This window comes from Molossus molossus, unplaced genomic scaffold (assembly GCF_014108415.1).
Source record: "Molossus molossus isolate mMolMol1 unplaced genomic scaffold, mMolMol1.p scaffold_m16_p_14, whole genome shotgun sequence".
Lineage (NCBI taxonomy): Eukaryota > Metazoa > Chordata > Mammalia > Chiroptera > Molossidae > Molossus > Molossus molossus.
Genome location: NW_023425349.1, coordinates 70,144,644 through 70,167,478, shown reverse-complemented (window position 1 = coordinate 70,167,478; position 22,835 = coordinate 70,144,644). Strand labels below are relative to the sequence as shown.

Genomic DNA, 22,835 nt, shown 5'->3' with positions numbered 1-22,835 from the left:
CAGAGATCAAACCTGCAACCCAGGTCATGCCCTTGGCCGGAATCGAACCCAAGATCCTTCAGTCTGCAGGCTGACGCTCTAACTGCTGAGCCAAACTCGCCAGGGTGGGAGAGGTTTATTTAAGCCTAAGAATAATAAAACATCAAGCTGTTATCAAATGTAGTGGGGGGATCCCCATCCCCACTGGGTGCTGCTGGGGGTAGACTTTTTACAATATTCCACAAAAAAGAATTTTCTGAGATTCAAGTGGGAAAATGAGTGATTTTTATTTTAATGGAATTAAATCTCTGTGTTTCCAAAGTCCCATTTCCCTTAGTACAGTCATAGAAGAAGTGAAGCTGGGGTTCAGTAGAGCTCGAAGCAGAGCCAGTGTCCAGAGTTTCCTTTCCATGTCGGAGCAGGGCCAGGACAGCATCAGGCTAGCTGCAGTCCATTAGTCCATGGGCCATGTGGGCAAATGCCAGGAAACCAAGCATAAGCCAAGGGTACCAAGAACCAAGAGCATAAGAGAGCAAGTTTTGCCTGGCCAATGTGGCTTAGTTGATTGTGCATTGAACCATGCTCCTAGAGGTTGCCATTTTGATTCCAGGTCAGGGCACATGCCTGGGTTTCAGTCTTGATCCCCAGTAAGGGGCATGCAGGAGGCAGCCAATGGATGTTTCTCTCTCCCTCTCACTAAAAAAATCAATAAAGACATTTAATAAAAATTTTCAAAAGAGCAAGTTTTTTTCTTCAGGAAATTAAGTATCCCAGACTAAGGGGGCTTGCAGTGGCCACGCCCATTCTGGCTAACCACCGCTGTCCCCAGGTGTGATTGAAAGGCAAGTAACTTTCCCATATCATCCCAACTTTACTGAGCATGCATCTATCTTCTCTTTGTCCAGTCCCCTTTACCCAGTGTTTTGCAGGGAACATGCCTATAATGTCTGGCCTTCTCTTTGCTCCTTTCCTGTTATAAATAACTAGGTAATTAAAATGGTATCAAAACCTTTAGTTATACTTTCCTGGAAATAAAATCTAATTAGAGTTTACATTGATGGGAGTAAAAAAAAACATTTTACCCCTCTTTTATTTTATTTATTTTATCCTCACATGAGGACATTTTTGCATTTATCTTCAGACAGAGTGGGAGGGAGGGAGGAAGAGAGAGAAACATCGATGTGAGAGAAACACATCAACTAGTTGCCACCCACACAGCCCCAACTGGGGCTGGGGACAAATTACAACTGAGGTACATGCCCTTATAACAGGAACCAAACCTGGGACTCTCTGGTCCACGGGCTGATGCTCTAACCCCTGAGCAAAACCGGCCAGGATTTACCCTTCTTTTAAAGGGTACTTTATCCTATTGAAACCAAAAAGATTTTGTTTAAATATGCTATCATTTCAGAAACTATGAGAAATGACTTCCAAAGTCAGAGTCTGGGAAATACTGAGAGGCCTCTAACCAATGAGTGGGGGCAGTTAATATAATTTAAGATGACTTGGGTAATGGAGAAGATGAGAACTCTGCATTTTAGTTCTTAGATGATGCTCCTGCAATAACTGCTTAATACAGAAATGTTCTCAATAACCTCTGACTTTAAAGAAATGTTTTTATTTGCTTGGCTGTATTTATTAACACTGATCTTCTCTTCTCCCTTTTTAGCCCTTGCAGAAAAGCTCACAAAGGAAATGGAGGCATGTGCCATTCAGTACTGTCATCCCAACCAAATCCTCGTGGACTGTCGCCTGTTCTGAAAAGTAGTTGAACCTGCACTGAAAGCTGCATCTGTATCTTTACTTCTGTGAATGACCGCACATGTAAACTCACCAAATAAATATTACATTCAAGCTTAAAAAAACAAAACACAAACAAACAAAACCAACAACCTTACTTGAGCACAGCACATATAAAACATACAAACTGGCCCCTGGTTCTTGGGCAGGAGTCAGCACCTGGAGCTTTGGCCGTTTCTTCCCTTCCCTCTCTCCCTTTAGAGGCCCCCAAAGCATCTCTGGAGAACCCTAGGGCATTACCCTGGAAGCCACTGACGCACTAAACCATCGCCTCGGGGCCCCCTGAAGTCCCTGAAATCTGACCGGTGGGCTCCTCTTAGTCTGCTATTCTTCAGCCTGGAGCCTTCCTCTGGCACGAGCGGTCGGAGCTGGGTAAGGCAGGTGGACAGCTCCCGAGCAACAGAGGGGCAGAGGAAGAGGTTTCTAGCACACGAGGAGGAGAGCCAGATATTAGAGACTACCCTAGAAATAGAAACAGGGACCTTTATGAAAAGGAAGCAGGATCCACACCAGGGAGCTCAAGGGCCAGAGGAGTGAAGCTGAAGGAGCCACTTGTTGGTGCCCTCAGGGCCAGCTCTGCAAGTCAGGAACTGATCGACTTTATAAACACGGTATCATTCCTGACTATTTAAGGGAAAAGCTCTTGTATGTATTAAGATCCTAATATGTGTGAATAATCTCTGTCACAGTAATTTCATGTCTAATAACTTCCACTAAGGGCACAAATGTGTGTAAAGACATATACAAGAAAAAAAAAGATATGCAAGGATATTCCCGTTTTGTAAAAGTAAAATGCAAGAGGAAAGTGATACCTTAGAAGGTGAATAGAAATGAACTAGGCTTACTGGGCAGAGAATAGAAAGAGGAGAAGTGTCCCAGCTCTGGGGAACACCACGTACCAAGGTACAGAGATGTGACAGAGTCTGGTGCATTAGGGAATTATGAGAAATTGGAAATAACTAAAGCAAAGAATATATTGTGAATGGTGCTGGGGTTGGGGGCATGACTGGAAAGGAGGCAGAACAAAATTTAATTCCTGTTTTAAAAATCACAGTAATTTTCCCCGGCAGGTTTTTTCCGTGGTTCGAATGTCAGCCTGAGTTCAATCCCAGCCCAGGTCAGGGCGTGTGCTAGAGGCAACCAACTGATGTGTCTCGCCAAGCAGTGTTTCTCTGCCTCTCTCTCTCCCTCCCTCCCTTCCACTCTTATCTAAAAATCAATGGAAAAATATCCTCGGGCCGTGGCCGGTTTGGCTCAGCTGTTGGAGCGTCGGCCTGTGGACCAGAGAGTCCTGGGTTCGGTTCCCGCTAGGGGCATGTACCAAAAAATAAAATAAAGTTAACAATTAAAAAAAAAAAAGAAAAAAGAAAAATATCCTTGGGTGAGGATTCACAATAGCAACAACAATAACAAAATCACAATAATTTTACTCTGAGTAAAAAAACACCTTCTTTAGGTTGGCAAATATACACAGAGAGATGAGAAATCTAACCCTGTTGGCAGGAAACTCAAACCAAGGGAAGCAGTGAACTATCCTTGAGTTTAAATGTTACTTGAAATAAAATAAGGAAGACTAATGAGTCATGCTACTTTGATGTCAGATAAAATCATCTCTGTATTATACATTGGTGAAAGTTCAAGAACTGGTTATCTTTGCAAGGTCATCACAACGGTTCCAGAATTATTTAGGTAGTAAGTTTTGTTTCCCATGCTAGCAGTTATGTTTTTAGCCAAGTTGAACATAAAAAGTTTTTTGCATATTGTTAATGGACTCACATCTATTTACATAATAAAAGTCACTCCCAGATTTACCATTATCACATTGACTTGGTCATTACCTGCTCTTGTTGCCACTTACCTGTTTTTAAACTTCTCTTACAATTCCCTATTTATCCACTCCATATGAATCTTTTTTGCCTCTCTACTGCCAAATAATCATCTCCAAAGAAGCTTTTTGTTTCACCTCTTCCCACCACCTCATTATTGTCTGACCCCAAAGACCAAGACCAAAACAAAGTACCACTATAATACCATTTATTGCATCAACAAACACTGGGTCAATGGCAGTACTTGCTCACAGGTGAAAGATTATCAGACTCACTTGATTGGTGAATTGAAACAATGGCATCTTAAAAGGTCCTTCTGGGAGCCTCACATGTTAAGTCTCAGGAATGTAATTCATTCTAAAGGAAACAATTTATGGTGGAAGAACCATTCTCACATCTTGGAATCATAAGATTATAGGATTTTAGAAACACCCACTAGTGAGTAACTCAGAAATTATCTTATCTAGGTCCTTACAGATGAAGCACTTAGAAAGATAGCATAATAACTGTGTGACTTTGGGCTATTTACTTATTTTCTCTTTGTCTTACTTTTCTTATCTATTAAATTGATCTTAGCAGTACTTAAACCTCAAAGGATTATTGTAAGGAATAAATGAGATAGTGCAGTTGAAGAATTAGAGCAGTGCTTAGCCCAAATATATCATTCAATAAATGTTTATTGTTATGAATATGGATGCAACAATGAACAAGGGGTCCTGAATCTGCTATTAATTTGCAAAGAATTAAGAAAGTTCCTCAGTTTTATCCATCTATGAAATGAGGTTGGACTAAGTGGTTTAATTGTCCTGTGGAGCCCTAGGGTTCCCCTGAGGAAATGGGAGACCAATAGGCAGGCATCAAACTCCCATCCTCCTTCAAGCAAAGATATCTAGCTTTCATTTTACTTTATATATATATATATTTTTTTTTTTTTGGTACGTGCCCCTAGCGGAAACCGAACTCGGGACTCTCTGGTCCGCAGGCCAACGCTCCAACCGCTGAGCCAAACCGGCCAGGGCCATTTTACTTTTTATATTTTTGTTTGAATAAAAGAGTTCTGCTAAAAACAATAACTACATAACAAGATAGTCTTTAAGTTTCTTTCAGCTCAGATTCTATGATTTTTGCAGTGATCACACTGTGTCCCTCTGTTATTCTGGTTTCAAAATAAAGACAAGGGTTTTAAAGTTTTGACTGCAGGCACAGAGCCAAGACCATTCTAGGTCTCCTGACAGTAGGAAGAGACATGATAATCTCTTGAGATTAATGGGAAAGAGATTCTTATATGATTAATGCTCAGTAATGGTTATGGACATTCTTGTGTCTTGCTTATAGGGAAACAAACCCTGCATTTTTGCTTCTTAGTTTCCGCTTCAATTGTTCAAGAGGTGCATATTCTTTTGAACAGTGCTGATGATGGTCTATTCTATGATTACCACATTTATTACCCAATCTTGTTCTGGGTAACTGAAGATTCAAGTCCTCAAACTGAATTGTAGTTTATTGAGAAAGAGAGGAGCTTATGGAGAAATTTCACCATCACTTCTACTCAGATTTATTTTTTAAAAGATTTAGAGTAGTTCTTGCTGTATTAGTGAAACATCTAGATGAGGTTTGCATATTTCAGACAAAACTCTCTGATATAATTTTCAGTGAACTCACCCCAATTTTAAAGCTTTAAGCAAAAAAGAGATTGTAGCCTGGCCTGCGTGGCTCAGTTGGTTGAGCATTGTCCCATGCACCAAAAGGTCACCAGTTCTTTTCCAGGTCAGGGCACATGCTCAGATTGCAGCTTGAGCCCCAACAGGGAGCATGCAGGAGGCCACCAACTGATGTTTCTCTCTCATCCATGCTTTTCTCTCTCTCCCTCTCACTTCCTCTCTCTAAAATCGATAAAAACATATATTTTTTAAAAGGTTATAGACATATCACAATATTAAATAAATGAAATTTTTGGTACATAATAAGCTTATGGTATTTTTTATTGGATTAAGTTATTAAAGTAGTCTTGTTCTTCCTGTGTTTCAGACTTTCTCAGGATAAAAAACAACAAAATGTTTAAATTTATAAATACTATATCATATTCCAGTACATAAATTTCATACTGTTCTATCTTGTCTTTTCAAGGGTCTCTGAACTAATGTTTTCACTGTATAAAATAGTTTAAGGACAGTGACTTTTATAAGACAAAAAATGTAACCCTAAAAGGTACGCTTTCTACCATGTCATTTTAATTCTCACATAGAACACACCTAATTCAGACCCTGTTACAAGGTGTTGCCGTCAACATAACAGATCTGAATGTAAATGAAATAACATGAACATGCTTCTTTCTGTGTTTTCATGAAGATTTTATTAAAGCTTAAATTTCATACTAATCATTCTTTTTTAAAATTTTATTTTTCAATAAGTTTACATTCAATATTATTTTATATTCATTTTAGGTGTACAGTATAGTGGTTAGACAATCATATACTTTACAAAGTGGTGTCCCCAGTGTTTCAAGTACCCACCTAGCACCACACATAGTTATTATAATATCATTGACTATGTTCCCTAGGCTGTGCTTTACTATTTTTGACTACCAACCCCCTCCCCCCCCACAATTCCCCTCACCTCTGGCAATCATCAGTCTCATCTCTATATCTGTGAGTCTGTTTCTTTTTTGTTTGTTCATTTATTTTGCTCCTTAGGTTTCACATATAAGTGAAATCATATGGTATTTGTATTTCTCTGTTTGACTTATTTTACTTAGCATAAGACCCTCTAGCTTCATCTATGGTGTTGCAAATGTTAAGATTTATTGATTTGAGAGAGAGAGAGAGAGAGAGATAGAAACGGAGAGGGGGAGAGAGAGAGAGAGAAACATCGATGAGTGAAAACATCCATTCGCCGCCTCTTATATCCCCCGCACTGGGGATTTGGCCCACAACCTGGGCATGTGCTCTGACCGGTAATTGAACTGGCTAACTCTATTTTTTTTGGTACATGCCCCTAGCGGGAACCAAACCCAGGACTCTCTGGTCCACAGGTTGACGCTCCAACTGCTGAGCCAAACTGGCCAGGGCCCCGGCCACCTCTTGGAGCATGGATCGACATTCAACCCCTGGAGCCACACTGGCCGAGCTATCCAGGACACATAGTCTATTGATGGGCACTTGGGTTCCTTCCTTATCTTAGCTATTGTAAATAATACTGCAATAAACATAGGGGTGCACATATTCTTTCTATTAGGGTTTTGGGTTTTTTTCAGATACCCGGAAGTGGAATCACTGGGTCATAAGGCAGTTCCATTTTTAATATTTTAAAGGAACTTCATACTGTTTTTCATAGTGGCTGCATCAATCTGCATTCCCACCAACAGTGCACAAGGGTTCCCTTTTCTTCACATCCTACTTGTTGTTTGTGGATTTATTGATGATAGCCATTCTAACAGGTGTGAAGTGATAGCTCATTGTGGTTTAAATCTGCATTTCTCTGATGACTAGTGGTGTTGAACTTTTTAAAACAATTTATCTTTATTGTTGAATGTATTGCAAATGTCCCCTTTTTACCCCCTGAACCCCCTCCTCCCCACTTCTGCCCCCCTCACACTGTCTGTATCCACTGGTTATGCATATATGCATAGAAGTTCTTTGTTTTATCTTCCCCCGCCCCTTTCCCTTTGAGGTTTGTCAATCTAACAACCAATTTGTACTTTTTAATCCCTTCACCTTTTAAACCCATCCCCCCAAACCCTCTCCCATCTGGCAACCATCTGTTTCTGTACTGCTAGTTCATTTGTTTGTAGATTCAATTGTTGATAGATGTGTATTTAGTGCCATTTTATTATTCATATTTTTTTAAAGTATTTTTTCTTTATTGATTTTAGAGAGAGAGGAAGGGAGAGAGCTAGATAGAAACATCAGTGAGAGAGAACATCGATTGGCCACCTCCCGCATACCCCTCACTGGGGATCAGACTCACAACCTGGGCATGTGCCCTGACCAGGAATCAAACTGAACTGGTGACCTCTTAGTGCATGGGCTGATGCTCAACCAATGAGCCACACTGGCTGGGCTGTTCAAATTTTTGTTCTTCATCTTCAAGAAGACCCTTCAACATTTCGTATAATACTTGTTTGGTGGTGATGAACTTCTTTAGCTTTTTCTTGTCTGGGAAACTCTTTATATGGTCATCGATTCTAAATGATAGCTTTGCAGGATAAAGTAATCTTGGTTGTAGGTCCTTGCTTTTCATCTTTCATCACTTTAAATATATATATATATATATATATGTGTATACATACATTTTTTTTTGGTATGTGTCCCTAGCAGGAACTGAACCTGGGACTCTCTGGTCCGCAGGCCGACACTCCAACTGCTGAGCCAAACTAGCCAGGGCATCACTTTAAATATTTCTTGTCACTTCCTCCTGGTCTGCAAAGTTTCTTTTGAGAAATTGGCTTTCAGTCTAATGAGAGCTCCCTTGTAGGTAACTAACTGCTTTTCTCCTGCCGTTTTTAAGATTCTCTCTTGCCTTGAACCTTTTGCATTTTGATTATGATGTGTCTTGGTGTGGGCCTCTTGGGGTTCATCTTGTTTGGGACTCTCTGTGCTTCCTGGACTTGTATGTCTGTTCCTTCACCAAGTTAGGGAACTTTTCTTTCATTTTTTTTTTTTTTTTTAGTCCTCACCCGAAGACATTTTTTGATATTTTGTTCAGATAGAGTGGGAGGGAGAGAGAGAGAGAGAAACATCCACGTGAAAGGGACACATCGAGCGGTTGCCACCCACACGACCCAACCAGGGCCTGGGACAAACTGCAACCGAGGTACATGCCCTTAGCAGGAACCGAACCCGGGTCTCTCCGGACCGCAGGCCGACGCTCTAACTGCTGAGCCAAACTGGCCAGGGCTAGGTTTTCAATTTCTTGATCTCTCTCTTCTCCTTCTGACACCCCCATGATGTGAATGTTGGTATGCTTGAAGTTGTCCCAGGGGCTTCTTATACTATCCTCATTTTTCTTTAAATTCTTTTTTCTTTTTGCTGTTCTGACTGGGTGTGTTTTGCTTCTTTATATTCCAAATTGATAGTTTGTTTCTTGGGTTTGCCTACTCTGCTATTAATTCACTGTAAATTATTTTTTATTTCAGTTAGTGCATCCTTCATTTCTGACTGGTCCTTTTTTATGCTCTTGAGGTCCTCACTAAGTTTCTTAATGTTCTCATTAAGTTCACTGAGAATCCTTATAAGCAGTGTTTTGAACTCTCCATTTTATTTAGTTCTTTTCCTGGAATTTTGTTCTGTTCTTTTAGTTGAGACATGTTTCTTTGTCTCCTCATTTTGGCTGCCTCCCTGTTTTTGTTTCTTTGTATTAGGTAGATTTGCTATGTCTCTTAGGCTTCCTAGGGTGGCCTATTGTAGTAGGTGTCCTATAGGGTCCAGTGGCACAGCCTTATTAGTCTCCCAGCTGGGCCCTCGAGGTGCATCCCTCATGTGGACTGTACCCTCTTCTGTTGTAATTGAGTCTTGGTTGCTGTTGGCATGTCAATGGGAAGAATTTACTCAGGCTGATCAGCTGGAAGGACCGGCTGTGTCCACTGACCACCAATCTCTGCCTACCTTGGATGATTAGCTGTGCAGGAACCCACCATACAGAGCAAGACTTACTTTAGCAAGGCTCTGGTACCCCTGAGTCCACTCCTTGAGTGTGTCACTTGTGGAGGTGGTTGGGTGGTAGTGCTTTGATGTGGTCTGAAGCTGCCCACTGGGTGTGCTGGCTCTGGGGAAGGTCAGCCACTGCCTGTGTTCTACCCGAGGCCACCAGGCATAAGCTACAAAGTGATTTGCAGATGGCTGCTTCTTGTGCTGGGCTCAGAGGTGCCCAGGCAAAGCCAAGCTGTGAACCAAGGCTGGTTGCTTCTAGTGCCAGGCCTGGGGCCACTTAGGGAGATGTATGGGCCTCACTGAAGCCAGATGCTACTTGTTTGACAGAACTTAGGAAAATCTGAAGCTGGAACCAAGGCAGCCCAATCCTAAGGTAAAGCCACTGGAAACAGCTTGGGTGGTCCCAGAAGTTGGGTGGGCAAGGCCTCTGGAATCACCAGGGTGGAGCAAACAGTGTGAGCCTAGCTGCTGGAGTCCCAGATATGGTGCCCATCTGCCAGGCCCATGGGGGAAGGGCTCACCAAAGGAACAAAGACCTCCACCAGCACATCTGTCCAGGAGAAAGCTGCCTGTCCAGCTCTCGCCCTAATACCAAACAACTCAGTTCTTCCCCGTATGTCTCTGGTGCTTTTCAAACTGCCTCCCCTACACTGGAGCCTGGAGGGAGCAAGTCTGAGTAAGTCCGTGTGTGGGACCTTTAAGAGGAGCTACTTCCTAACTGTAATTTTGCTACTGTTATATCTTAGGCGACCACTGTGAAAGGGTCGTTTGATCCCCAAAGGGGTCACAACCCACAGGTTGAGAACCGCTGCCTTAGCGGGAACTGAAACTGGGACTCTCTGGTCCACAGGCCAACGCTCAACCGGCCAGGGCTCCCACTGGTTTTTACAGCCAGAAGTTATGGGGGTTCTATTCCTGTCACTGGAACCCTGAGCGAGGTGCCTGGTGGACCCCTCAGTCCTCAGGGAGGACCTTCCCAGCCGAGGTCTCCTCCTGATTTTTATCCGCTACACTTGGGTGTGGGACCAGCCCGTCCGCCTCCGCCCCTCCCCCTCCTACCAGTCTCCATGTGGCTTCTTTAATTTCGTAGTTGTAGGACTTCCATTCAGCTCGATTTCAGGCGGTTCTGAATGATGATTGTGTTGTAGTTTAGTTGTGATTTTGATGTGGTTGTGGGAGGAGGCGATACTGCGTTTACCTACGCCGCCATCTTGACCGGAAGTCCTGAACATCTTTTCACGTCTATTGGTACAGTATATACAATGAAAGAACTCTTTTGCCTAGCCATGACCCTTGTCTCATAGTTCCCCTACCCTGAATTGACCACTAATCCCAGTTTTTTTGTTTTGTTTTATTTTTATTTTTTTACTTTTTTATCCTCACCTGAGGATATTTTTGCATTTATCTTGAGATCAAGTGGGATGGAGAGAGGGAGGAAGAGAGAGAAACATTGATGTGAGAGAGACACATCGATTGGCTGCCACCCACACAACCCCAACCGGGGCCAGGGACAAGCTGCAACCGAGGTACGGGCCCTTAGCGGGAACCGAACCTGGGACTCTCTGATCCTCAGGCCAATGTTCTAACTGCTGAGCCAAACTGGTCAGGGCTTATTTTTATTTGGGGTGGGGGAGGGAGAGAGGGAGAAAAAGGAAGGGGTAGGGGTGTGTAGAGAGAGAGAGAGAAAGGAAGGGGTAGGGGTGTGGAAAGAGAGAGCCAGTTTTTAAAATTTATTCTTTCATATATATGATGCATTTTTCTGATATAAGAAAGCAAACCTTGAATATATATTTTTTTATTTGATCCTAACAAAAATTCTGTAAGGTAGGCAGAAGAGGTTTCCTCTCTGATCACAGAAGCAATAATGGAGGTTTAGAGAAGTGAATCAATCATTAGAACTGCTTCACAACTAATATGTTGATCACACCATCAATTAGGTCTTTATTAAGTACTTCTTTCATTCAGGCATTAGACTGAGGGGTAGAGACAGGATTTCAAGTTTAATGACATTATATCTCGATGGTGTTTCTAGTACACTGGATGATTCTTAAATGCTTCTGTTTAAAAGACTGAATGTTTTTAGATTTGGGGTAGCTTTCTTATAATGTAAACATGTTTAATAGAGAAATCTTAACTCACCTGGTATATACTCAATACCATTCTGCAACTGAGGACAGTAAAAAAAGGTCCACTTTTCTAACTATTGTATTTGCCTGCCTAGGCAGCTAAGTTTTTGTTTTAAGGCTATCTTAAGAAACCCCAATCAACTGTTACAAGGAAGTGTTGCGTTTGGGTTAGTGTTTATGCTGCTAAGGCACTCCACCCTTAGATCATCATGGTGACTAATGGGACTGGCACCAGCTCTCACTCACCAGATGTGAGTTCCATTTAGCAGCTTGTGTTTTGTGCCTTCTGCTGACTTGCAGCAACAGACAAAACTACACTGAAGAACTTCTTAAAGTAAATGAAAATAGGCAATGATGTAGTTGCTCTTTAATTTTTCAATTGGCCTGGCCCAGCAGCCTCACCTAAATGTCTCATGGTCAGTCGGTCGGTCTTATGTTCCCTGACAGTTAGAGAGCCCTCCCCTGTTGCCCCCAGTGACTCAGAAGGCAGCTGCAGATAACAGGAAGGCCTGAGATTCATGTGACCAGCCATATGCCTTCACCAGGGCAAACAAAGCAGGCGGGGCATCTCTCTGGCCCGCAACTTTACGTTGCCTTTCAGGGACTTTTTTCCCCCCTCCTCAAACTGCTCTGAATTTTCTCTTTGACCTAATTTCTTCTGTGGAAAAAAAAAATGCTGTCCAGAAGGCCCTGCTGAGATATTGTCTGGGCCTGCCTCCCTGAAGAAGGCCAACAGTTTATTTGCACATCAAGAATGGAAAAAATGTTTCTGTGCTTCAGAGATTACTGAACATATTCTTTACAAAATGAATCCGTTCCTCCCAGCAGGGAGAATTTTCATAGTTGGGAAAATGAAATGTCAATATTCAGTAGCCAACCTGTAGATTTCAAAAGAGACCACATATTTTCAAGGTTTCTTGTAGTTTTTCTTTGCCAGGTTTAAGTTATTATTTCCCAAAATGTGGCCTCAGGGACACCTACATTGGAATCATGAAGGTTAAGGATCGTTATCTCTGGAGAAGGACTCAGTAATCTGTGATTTTAAACAATCACTATAAGTCTTTTTTGTTGTTGCTAATTCTCATCCAAGGATATTTTTCCATTGATTTTTAGATAGAGTGGAAGGGAGGGAGAGGGGGGGAGAGAGAGAGAGAGAGAGAGAAACATCAATATGTGAAAGACACCTTGATTGGATTCCTCCTGCACAACTCTGACAAGGGCCGGGGATCAAACATCAAACCTGCAACCCAGGTATGTGTCCTTGACTGGGAATTGAGCCCGTAACCCTTTGGTTCAGAGGACATTCTAACTGCTAAGCCAAACCGGCAAGGGCTACCACTCTTTTTTTTTTTTTTTAATCCTCACTGGAGGATATTTTTATATTTATCTTCAGATAGAGTAGGAGAAAGAGAAAGAAACATTGAAGTGAGAGAGACACATCGACTGGTTGCCTCCTATACTACCTCAACCAGGACCAAGGACCTAATCACAACTGAGGTACATGCCCTTGACCAGAATCGAACCTGCAACTCTTTGGTCCGAGGGCTGATGCTCTAACCACTGAGCAAAACTGGCCAGGGTTACACACACGCACGCACGCACACACACACATTTGTATAACTATATACAAAATTAACTCAGCTAAATCAGAGTTCACAAGCCTTCATTGCTACCACCAAGGAGACAGATCTGGGGAAGAGGAACATTAATGCCTCCTCTTGCCCTTACCTCTATATTCCCTCCTTGAGCAACCCTTCCAAAACTGCCATTTCTGAAACTGTTGCATGGCCACTGCAGAAGGAAATAGAGGAAAGACTAGGAGCTAAGGAAAGAGCAACGTTTTTTCTTGATTGTGCTGGTGTTGGACTGGATCCCTGGCCTGTGCTGGGAAAGTGAGAGATTGCACTCCCAAGGTGGCCACACAGGAAGACAACACAAACCAGCCGATGCGGTACAACAGGTGCTTCGTCAATGCTGTGCCCACTTTTGGCAAGAAGAAGGGCTCCAGTGCCAGCACTTAAATCCTTTGTAATCTTGGCTTTCTCTGAAAATGCCACTTAGCCCAGTCAAAGGAGGAGGAGGAGGAGGAGGAGGAGGAGGAGGAGGAGGAGGAGGAGGAGGAGGAGGAGGAGAATGGATTTCACAAATGCTTAAAAGTAGGCATTTCTAAACAGACTGATTTTTTAGAAAGCAGTGGACCAGAATGCTTAATCTTTCACAAGGCTTGTTGAAAATGTAAATCCTCCCTCTCCACTCCAATTTAGTAGGTATAGTGTGGGCTCTGAGACCTTGCATTTGTTAAGGCACCTAAAGTGATTCTAATGCAGATTGATCTGGTGGCACATTAAGATACCATTTGTTTAATGTACCAGAGCCTGGAGCAAATAATAGACTGAGAGAAGATAGGTACAATGTCTACAACTAACAAATTTAATAGCTACAGCAGTAGTTTTCAAAGTGTAGTCTCTGGGCCCATGGAATTTCCGAGAAATTTTAGGGGCTCTGCAAGATAAAAAATATTTTTATAATAACATAAAAATTTTATTTGCCTTTTTCATGTGTTGATATTTGCACTCACTGTTCAAAATCAATGTTAGGTAATATGATGGCCTAGGTACTTAGTGGATAGAGGTGAAATAGAAACCATAGGAAGAATAGTCTAAGCCTCAGAGGGGAAGGGACGACTGATTCTGGATGTGTTGATTTTGAGGTGCCTATGGGACATCCAGATAGAATTAGTATGTAGGCGTTTATGGATCTGGAGTTCAGCAGAGAGTTCTGAACAAGACATATACACAATCAATCTTACTTAGGCAAGATGGGGAGTAATTATGCTTCTCTTTACATATACCCTAATTCTCCAGAGGAGGTTACACATCCCTGACATTCTATTTTTGTCCAAGGATACACTAATCCATCTGTGTGATTTTAGGCAAGTAAAAGAAAGGCCTCTTGGCCTGGCGGGTGTGGCTCAGTGGACTGAATGTTGCCCCGTGGGCTGAGAGGTCCCGGTTTGATTTCTAGTCAGGGCACATGCCTGGGTTTCTGGCTCGGTCCCCGGTGGGAGGCAGCCGATCACTGTATTTCACTCACATCAATGTTTCTATCTCTCTCTCCTTTCCTCTTTATCTAAAAAAATCAATAAAGTCCTGGCCGATTTGGCTTAGTGGTTAGAGCGTCAGCCCATGGTCCAGGGAGACCCAGGTTCAGTTCCAGCTAAGGACATGTACCTTGGTTGCAGTTTGTCCCTGGCCCTGGTTGGGGTCATGTGGGTGGCAGCCAGTCAATGTGTTTTTCTCACATCAATATTTCTCTCTCTCTGTTCCTTCCTCTCGCTCTATCTGAAAATGAATGCAAAATGTCCTCGGGTGAGGATAAAAAATAAAGTTAAATTAAAAAAATCAATAAAAACCTTTTTTAAAAAAAGTCCTTTCTATTTTCAATATCCTCATCTATAAAATGAGGATAAAGGACCTTTACTATAGAATTGCTTGCCATCTAAAGGACTTAATGTGTGCTAAATGCTAAGAATAGTGCATGGTACGTAGCAACCACTCAATAAGTATTAGCTATGTTTTGTAATTATGATACCTGTACTTTTCTTTTGAAGCATAACAATTGTTAGCATATAATTACCAGGTTATAAGCTCCATGAGAGTTTGAGTCTGGGTCTCTGCAGTATCCTTAGCACTAGTACATAAAAGAGGCTAAATAAATACATATTCAATGGACTGGTTAATATATTTCCCAGAGCTATGGTTGGACTATGGTAAATACCTTTCTACCTTGTAGCTTCTCTTGATTTAACTCAGATCAACAGGTTGGAGAAGTGAGTTCACTGTGACTTCTTTGCTTTGTACAGTATTGGGTTCCTCACATTCCCTATGACTGTGCATATACACAAAGGGTCAATAAAAGCTTAGGGGTTGGTTGATTGAATAATGTGGATTGATCCTCATCTTCTGCCCCAACTTTTCCTGTTTTCAGATACAAGACAAAGAGAAAAATTAGGGAAGCAACTCTTATGTTATAGATGTCAAATCTTTACTTGGATGTTTTATTTATTTTTTTAAATCTTTATTGTTGAATGTAAAATGTATTACAGATGTTCCACATTTTCCCCCCATTGATCCCCTCCTCCCCACTCCCGCCCCCTTCCCGCCTTTTCCCACACTATTGTCTGTGTCCACTGGCTATGCATATAAGTTCTTTGGTTTGTTTCTTCCTACCCCCCCAACCCCTTTCCCTTTGAGGTTTGTCAGTCTAGCAATGAATTTGTACTTCTTAATCTCTTCACCTTTTTCACCCATTCCCCCAACCCCCTCCCAACTGGCAACCAACACAATGTTCTCTGTATCTGTGAGAATGTTTCTGTTCTGCCTGTTTATTTTGTTTGTAGATTCCATTGTCGATAGATATGTATTCATTGCCATTTTGTTTGTTCATATATTTTATCTTTTTCTTCAAAAAGACCCTTCAACATTTCATATAATAAGGGTTTGGTGGTGATGAACTCCTCTAACTTTTTCTTGTCTGGGAAAGTTTTTATATGTCCATCGATTCTAAATGACAGCTTTGCAGGCTAGAGTAATCTTGGTTGTAGGTTCTTGCTTTTCATCACTCTGAATATTTCTGGCCACTCCCTTCTGGCCTGCAAAGTTTCTTTTGAGAAATCAGCTGACAGCCTTATGGGAACTCCCTTGTAGGTAACTAGCTGTCTTTCTCTTGCTGCTTGTAAGATTCTCTTTTTGTCTTGAACCTTTTGCATTTTGATGATGATATGTGTTGGTGTGGGCCTCTTGGGGTTCACCTTGTTTGGGATTCTCTGTGCTTCCTGGACTTGTATGTCTGTTTCCTTCACCAAGTTAGGAAAATTTTCTGCCATTATTGTTTCAAACAGGTTTTCGATTTCTTGTTCTCTCTCTTCTCCTTCTGGCACCCCCAAGATGTGAATGTTGGCACGCTTGAAGTTGTCCCAGAGGCTCCTTACACTATCCTCATTTTTTGGATTCTTTTTTCTTTCTGCTGTTCTGCATTTTTTGCTTCCTTATATTCCAAATCGATGGTTTGCTCCTTGGATTTACGTTCTCTATTATTGAAGCTGTGTAAATTATTCTTTATTTCAGTTAATGCCTCCTTCAATTCTAACTGTGCATGCATGATTTCTGACTGGTCCTTTTTTATGCTCTTGAGGCCCTCACTAAGTTTACTGAGGTTCTCACTAAGTTAATTGAGCATCCTTATAAGCAGTATTTTGAACTCAGCATCTGTTAGGTTGCTTATCTCCATTTCGCTTAGTTCTTTTCCTAGGGTTTTGTTCTGTTCTTTCATTTGGGACCTGTTTCTTTGTCTCCTTATTTTGGCTGCCTCCCTGTGTTTGTTTCAGTGTATTACTTAACGAGAGGTATGGGGCTAGCTGAGACCAGATGCTGCTCGTTTGAAAGAATTTAGGAAAAACCTGAAGCAGGATCCAAGACAGGCCAATCCTATGGTTAAGCAAGTGGCAACAGCTTGGGTGGGCCTGAAAGTTTGGTGGGGTGGGGTGGGGCGGGGCGGTGCCTCAGGGAGTCACCAGGGCGGGGCTACCAGTATGAGCCAGGTTGCTGGATTCCCAGGTATGGCTTCTGTCTGCCGCCCCAGGGAAGGGCTCACCAAAGGAACAAAGGCCTCTGACAGCACGTTTGTCCCGGAGAAAGCCGCCTCTCCAGCCCTCACTCCAGTGCTAAACAGCTCAGTTCTTCCCTGTGTGTCTCTGGTGCCCCTCGAGCTGCCTCCCCTCCAAGCTTAGAGGGAGAGAGTCCGATAAGTTCGTGCGTGGGCCCTTTAAGGAGCTGCCTGGGGCTCCAGCCGCCTCAGCCTCCCTGAGCCTCAGTTCCCGCTGGTTTTTCCAGCCAGAAGTTATGGGGATTCTCTTCCTGGCACAGGAACCCTGAGCGGGGCACCTGGTGTGGGACGGGACCCCTCAGTCCTCAGAAAGAACCTTCCCAGCCGAGGTATCCTCCTGATTTTTATCCGCCACACATGGGTGTGGGACCAGCCCACCTCGCTGCTGCTGCTGCTGCTGCTGCTGCCGCCGCCGCCCCTCCTACCAGTCTGGATGTGGCTGCTGCTTTAATTCCGTAGTTGTAGGACTTCCATTCAGCTCAGTTTCAGGCGGTTTTGAATCATGGTTGTTCTGTAGTTTAGTTGTAACTTTGATGTGGTTGTGGGAGGACACGATACTGCGTTTACCTACGCCACCATCTTGACCGGAAGTCTTACTTGGATGTGTTAAAACTTAGTCTGGCATCCATGGGAACTTGCCTGTTTGTCCACTATTGATCTGAAAAATCAAGAGCCTAATGGTCCGTAACCAACTACTTCATTATCTCAAATGTTACATGCATTTAATTTTATACATGCCCCATGTTGTGAATTAATTGGTGTTAGTGTAATCCAAAGTGCCTGTCTTTTTCATCCTGGGCTTTGCAAATGGATGGGTAAATATTCACTATATCCTTTCTTTTTTTCTTTATTGATTTTTGAGAAAGAAGAAGGGAGAGAGAGAGGAAGAGGGAGAGAGAGATAGAAACAATGATGAGAGAGAATATCGATTGGCCACCTCCTGCATGACCCGTACTGGAAATCGGGCCCACAACCTGGGCACGTGCCTTGACTGTGAATCGAACCGGCAATCTGTTGGTGCATGGGTCGACATTCAACTGAGTCATACCAGCCAGGCTCCTATTTTTTTTTTTTTTAACCCTCACCCAAGGACAGTTTTGCATTTATCTTCAGATAGAGTGAGAGGGAGAGAGAGAGAGAGAGAGAGAGAAACATCGACATGAAAGGGACACATCGAGTGGTTTCCACCTGCATGACCCAACCAGGGCCAGGGACAAACTGCAACCGAGGTTCGTGCCCTTAGCGGGAACCGAAACCGGGTCTCTCTGGACCGCAGGCCGACGCTCTAACCGCTGAGCCAAACTGGCCAGGGCTCCTATTTTTTTTTTGGTGTACCAAAATCAAAAGTATATCAGAGCACCAATAATTCACTAGCTAAGTAGCTTTGAATAAGTCCTTTCTATCTGGAAGCAACTTTCCTCATTGATAAAATGAATTGCTTGGATTCTGGTCTAAGTTCTTTTCCAATTCTGACATTATTTTCTTCTGTATCATTCCATGCACCAGACCAAACAAATTAATTTTTGTTTGGTTTTTCTCCTCTGTTCACAGGGAAAAGATATTCTGTTTATCCTTAAACCTGGAGGTAAATTTTAAAATTTATTCTCTCTCTCACTCTCTGGAGGTAAACATTTTCATTGTTTCTGTGACTACAAGGGGCGGTTCCTTGAAAATAAAATAACTGAAAACATAAAATTCTTTTTTCTATTTGGCCATTAGATGTCGCTAAACATCCAGGAAGTGTAAGAAACCAGGCATGAATTATTAGACTCCAGTTTGGTCTTCCAGCCCCCACCATTCCCACTGTCTGAATTTGTGGTTTGCTTAGTCACGTACTGGTATTTGCATGTCAGTGTCTTGCCCTTTGTAGCCAAAAATTCCCTCGGCCACCAGAAAATATGTTTTTGTAATGTCTCAATTTTGCCATTTAAGTCAATGTATAGTTATTGAACATCTGACCTACTGCATACCAGGATCAAGGTGCTCCACAGTGAAATTCCCACTCATCCTTCCAGACCCAGCTCAAATGCCACCTGCTTTGTGGAGCCTAATCTCACCTTCCTTCCTAACCCAGAGCATTGTAGGGAAATCTTTGTCACAATACCTTTGTATTGTGTTTATTTATAAATCTGTCTCCTCAAGTTCTGGAAAAGATCGGAATCTCCTTTATAATAAAGGAAATGCAAACCAAACGTACAAAAAGAAGCCATTTTTGCCCTGGCCGGTTTGGCTCAGTAGTTAGAACATCGGCCTGCGGTCCCAAGAGACCCGGGTTTGGTTCCCGCTGATGGCATGTACCTCGGCTGCAGTTTGTCCCCGGCCCTGGTTGGGTTGTGCGGGTGGCAGCCACTCGATGTGTCCCTTTCACTTCAATGTTTCTCTCTCTCTCTCTCTCTCTCTGTTCCTCTCTCTTCCACCCACTGTACCTGAACAAAAAATGGAAAAATGTCATCGAGTGAGGAAAAAAAAAAAGAAGTAGCCATTTTTACTTAGGAGTTCGGCAAATATCTACAATTTTATAATATATTTGGTTTAGGGTAACAAATTCTCATTCGTTCTGTGGATGTACACTGGTTTATGTTTTCTGGAAGACAAGTTGCAATATCCATCAAAACTTTAAACACAGCAATTTTTCTTCTAGACACTTCTCTAAAGATATATAGTACAGTACTTTCACACTTGCACAAATGCCTGTGTAAAAAGATTTTCACTGTACAATTATTTGTGATAGAAAAAGACTAGACATGACCTAAATGTCCATCAACAGGCACTGGTTAACTTGTACATCTTACAGTGAATTACCAGAAGTTGTAGTAGTCAACATTCATTGAGCACTTTAAAATGGAGTTTCTTTCTTACTATTTGTAAAAGCCCTAGGAATTAGGCACTTACATTATCACCACATTACAGATGATACTGAGGCAAAGAAAAGTTAAATAATTTTGGCTGCCATCAACAAATCATCAAACAAGTGCTAGTGAGGGTGTGGAGAAAAGGGGACTCTAGTACACTGCTGGTGGGAATGCAGACTGGTGCAGCCACTATGGAAAACAATATGGTGTTGCCTCAAAAAATTTAAAAATTGATCTGCCATTAGACTTAGTGATCCCACTTCTAGCACTATACCCTAAGAAGCCTAAAACACCAATCAGAAAGAATATATGTACCCCCATGTTCATAGCACCACTACTTACAATGGCTAAGATCTGGAAACAGTCCAAGTGTCCATCAGTAGATGAGTGGATAAAAAAGCTGTGGTACATATACACAATGGAGTACTATGCAGCTGTAAGAAAGATCTCTTATCCTTTGAGATAGCATGGAGAACCTGGAGAGTATTATGCTAAGTGAAATAAGCCAATCAGAGAAGACAAATATCACATGATCTCACTTATTTGTGGAATATAATGAACAAAACAAACTGATGAACAAAATAGACCCAGAGACGTAGAAGTAGGGTACAGAATGACAAACCTCAGAAGAGAAGGTTGGGGGGGGGTGGGAAAGGGAAGAGAGAAACCACAGAACTTATATTCATGTATGTGTAACAATGGACATAGACAACAATGCTGGGGACGGAGCAGGGTTGAGGGGGTGGGGATTGGGAGGAGGGTCTCAATAGGGGAAAAAGGCAGTAACATCTGTAACAAAAATAAATTAATGAAAAAAATAGTTTTAAAAAAAGAAAGAAAAGTTAAATAATTTGTCCAAATTCTAGCTCTTGTTTGGAAGAACTGATATTTAAATCCAGGTAGCCTTGATTTCTGGGCCCTTTTTTAAAATCATTATACTACATTTATGTGTAGTAGTTTAGGGGATATATTAGTGCCATATATATATATATTAAACAATTTTTCAGGCAGGGTGTATACATATGCACCATATCTATCTGGATTCATAGCAGCCTGGTAACGGTGGCTGCATCTGGAAGGAGCATTGAGGCTGAAGGTCGGTAGAAGGGCAAGTTCCTTACCATTCTACACCAGTCCTTCTCCACCTTGGCTGCATATTAGAATCATGAGGAGAACTTTAAAAAAATACTTTGTCTGGGCCCATTTCAAGTGAATTAAATGAAAATTTCTGAGAGAAGGGACTAGGTACTGGTTTTTCCAAAGCTTCCAAGGTGATTCAAATGTGAAGTTGGCAGTAAGAACCACTTTATATACCTTCTTGTAACACTAAAAAAATTTTTTTTTAAACAATAGCAAGTGTTACTTTAAAAAGAATCTCACAAAGGAGCATTGTGTCTTAGGACGCAGATCTCTGGAGAACAATTTCCTTGTTGACAAGTTTCTTTATTGCGCTAAAAATTATTTCACTAAAAGTCAGTGTATTAGACTGATTAATTTACCAAAAACCAAACATTTAGGTTTTTGCCCCAAATCCTTAATATATACATTTCAATCGATGTATTACCCATGACCTAATAAAATCTTTAAGTGAGTTCATTCTATTTTCTCTAAAATATAAAAACCTCTCTGGCCTAACGTGTCCTTAATATAATTAAAAATTTGTCAGCTACATCTGTTTCTTGTTAAAATAGTGGCCAACAAAATTATTTAAATATACTTTATTTTTATGTTCCTGGCATCTTCCTTCTTCCTTCATCATATTACTTCCACACAAAAGAGCTTTGTCATCTCACAGAACAAAAGAGCTGATTTTTCCATAACTCCAAGAGAAGTCAGCAATTTACACATACAACACTTTCAGAAATGACAAGATCATCCATCACAATGCTGTTCTCTCTTTTATAGACATAAAACATTTTAAGATGGGCTTTCTAGAAAACTCCAACGAAGGCTTAACTAGGGGAAAGAAGTAGGACACACCACGAACCCCAGAGGAAAGTTCAAGCCAGGTCAACGATTTACAGGTCCTAGGTTAATGAACCGGTAGGACTGGGGATGAGGAAGAATAACAGTAGCATGAATGCATTGTCGGCAGACTTGAGTAGAGGAAAGAGAAGGTTGCCTGAGGGAGGATGGGTGGTGCTCAGTATGACAGCTGGCAGGTGGGTGAGCCAAGGCCCACTACACCATCAGTACCTATAGGATGTCCTCACCACCCCACAGAAGGTGTCTTTTTGAGCATTAAATTGGGATCCTCTAAGGCAGTGGTTCTCAGCCTTCCTAATGCCACAACCCTTTAATACAGTTCCTCATGTTGTGGTGAGCCCCGACCATAAAATTATTTTCGTTGCTACTTCATAACTGTAATTTTGCTACTGTTATGTCTTTGGTGACCCCTGTGAAAGGGTCGTTCAACCCCAAAGGGGTCGTGACCCACAGGTTAAGAACCGCTGCCTAAGGTATCTTTTTCTCCCCAATGGAAAAAAATTGTCCTGGTATTCACCATTTCCAACCCTCTTCATTCTTGAGAAGCTGCTGTTTATACTTGAGACATTCTTTAAAGTCATTTTAGTTGGCTGTACATTTTACAACGTAGAAGGAAACTGAGACACAGTTGGAGACTTTTTTAATTTAATTTTTTTCTATTGATTTTAGAGAGAGAGGAAGGGAGAGAGAGAGAGAGAAGCATCGATGAGAGAGAACGTCAATTGGCCGCCTCCTGCATGCCCCTCATGGGGATTTGGCCCACAACCTGGGCATGTGCCCTGACTGGGAATCGAACTGGCGACCTCTTAGTGCATGGGTCGATGCTCAACCACTGAGCCACACCAGCCGGGCTGTTGGAGACTTTCTAATGAAGTGTTCCAGCCTAACACCATATTTCTGTACAGAACCTTGAGTGTAATCATGGTTTCATGGTGAACTTTGGTTTCATCAGAT

The 22,835-nt window shown here is 42.0% G+C and overlaps 1 long non-coding RNA gene across 1 annotated transcript in view; it reads left to right on the top strand.

Annotated features, from left to right (window-relative positions):
- The first annotated feature begins 1,714 nt into the window (after window positions 1-1,714).
- LOC118629555 overlaps window positions 1,715-22,835 on the top strand; it is a 32,025-nt gene continuing 10,904 nt past the window's right edge. Inside the window, exon 1 of the long non-coding RNA XR_004959491.1 lies at window positions 1,715-1,773. This is a non-coding gene — a long non-coding RNA (uncharacterized LOC118629555). The remainder of the gene's footprint in view (window positions 1,774-22,835) is intronic.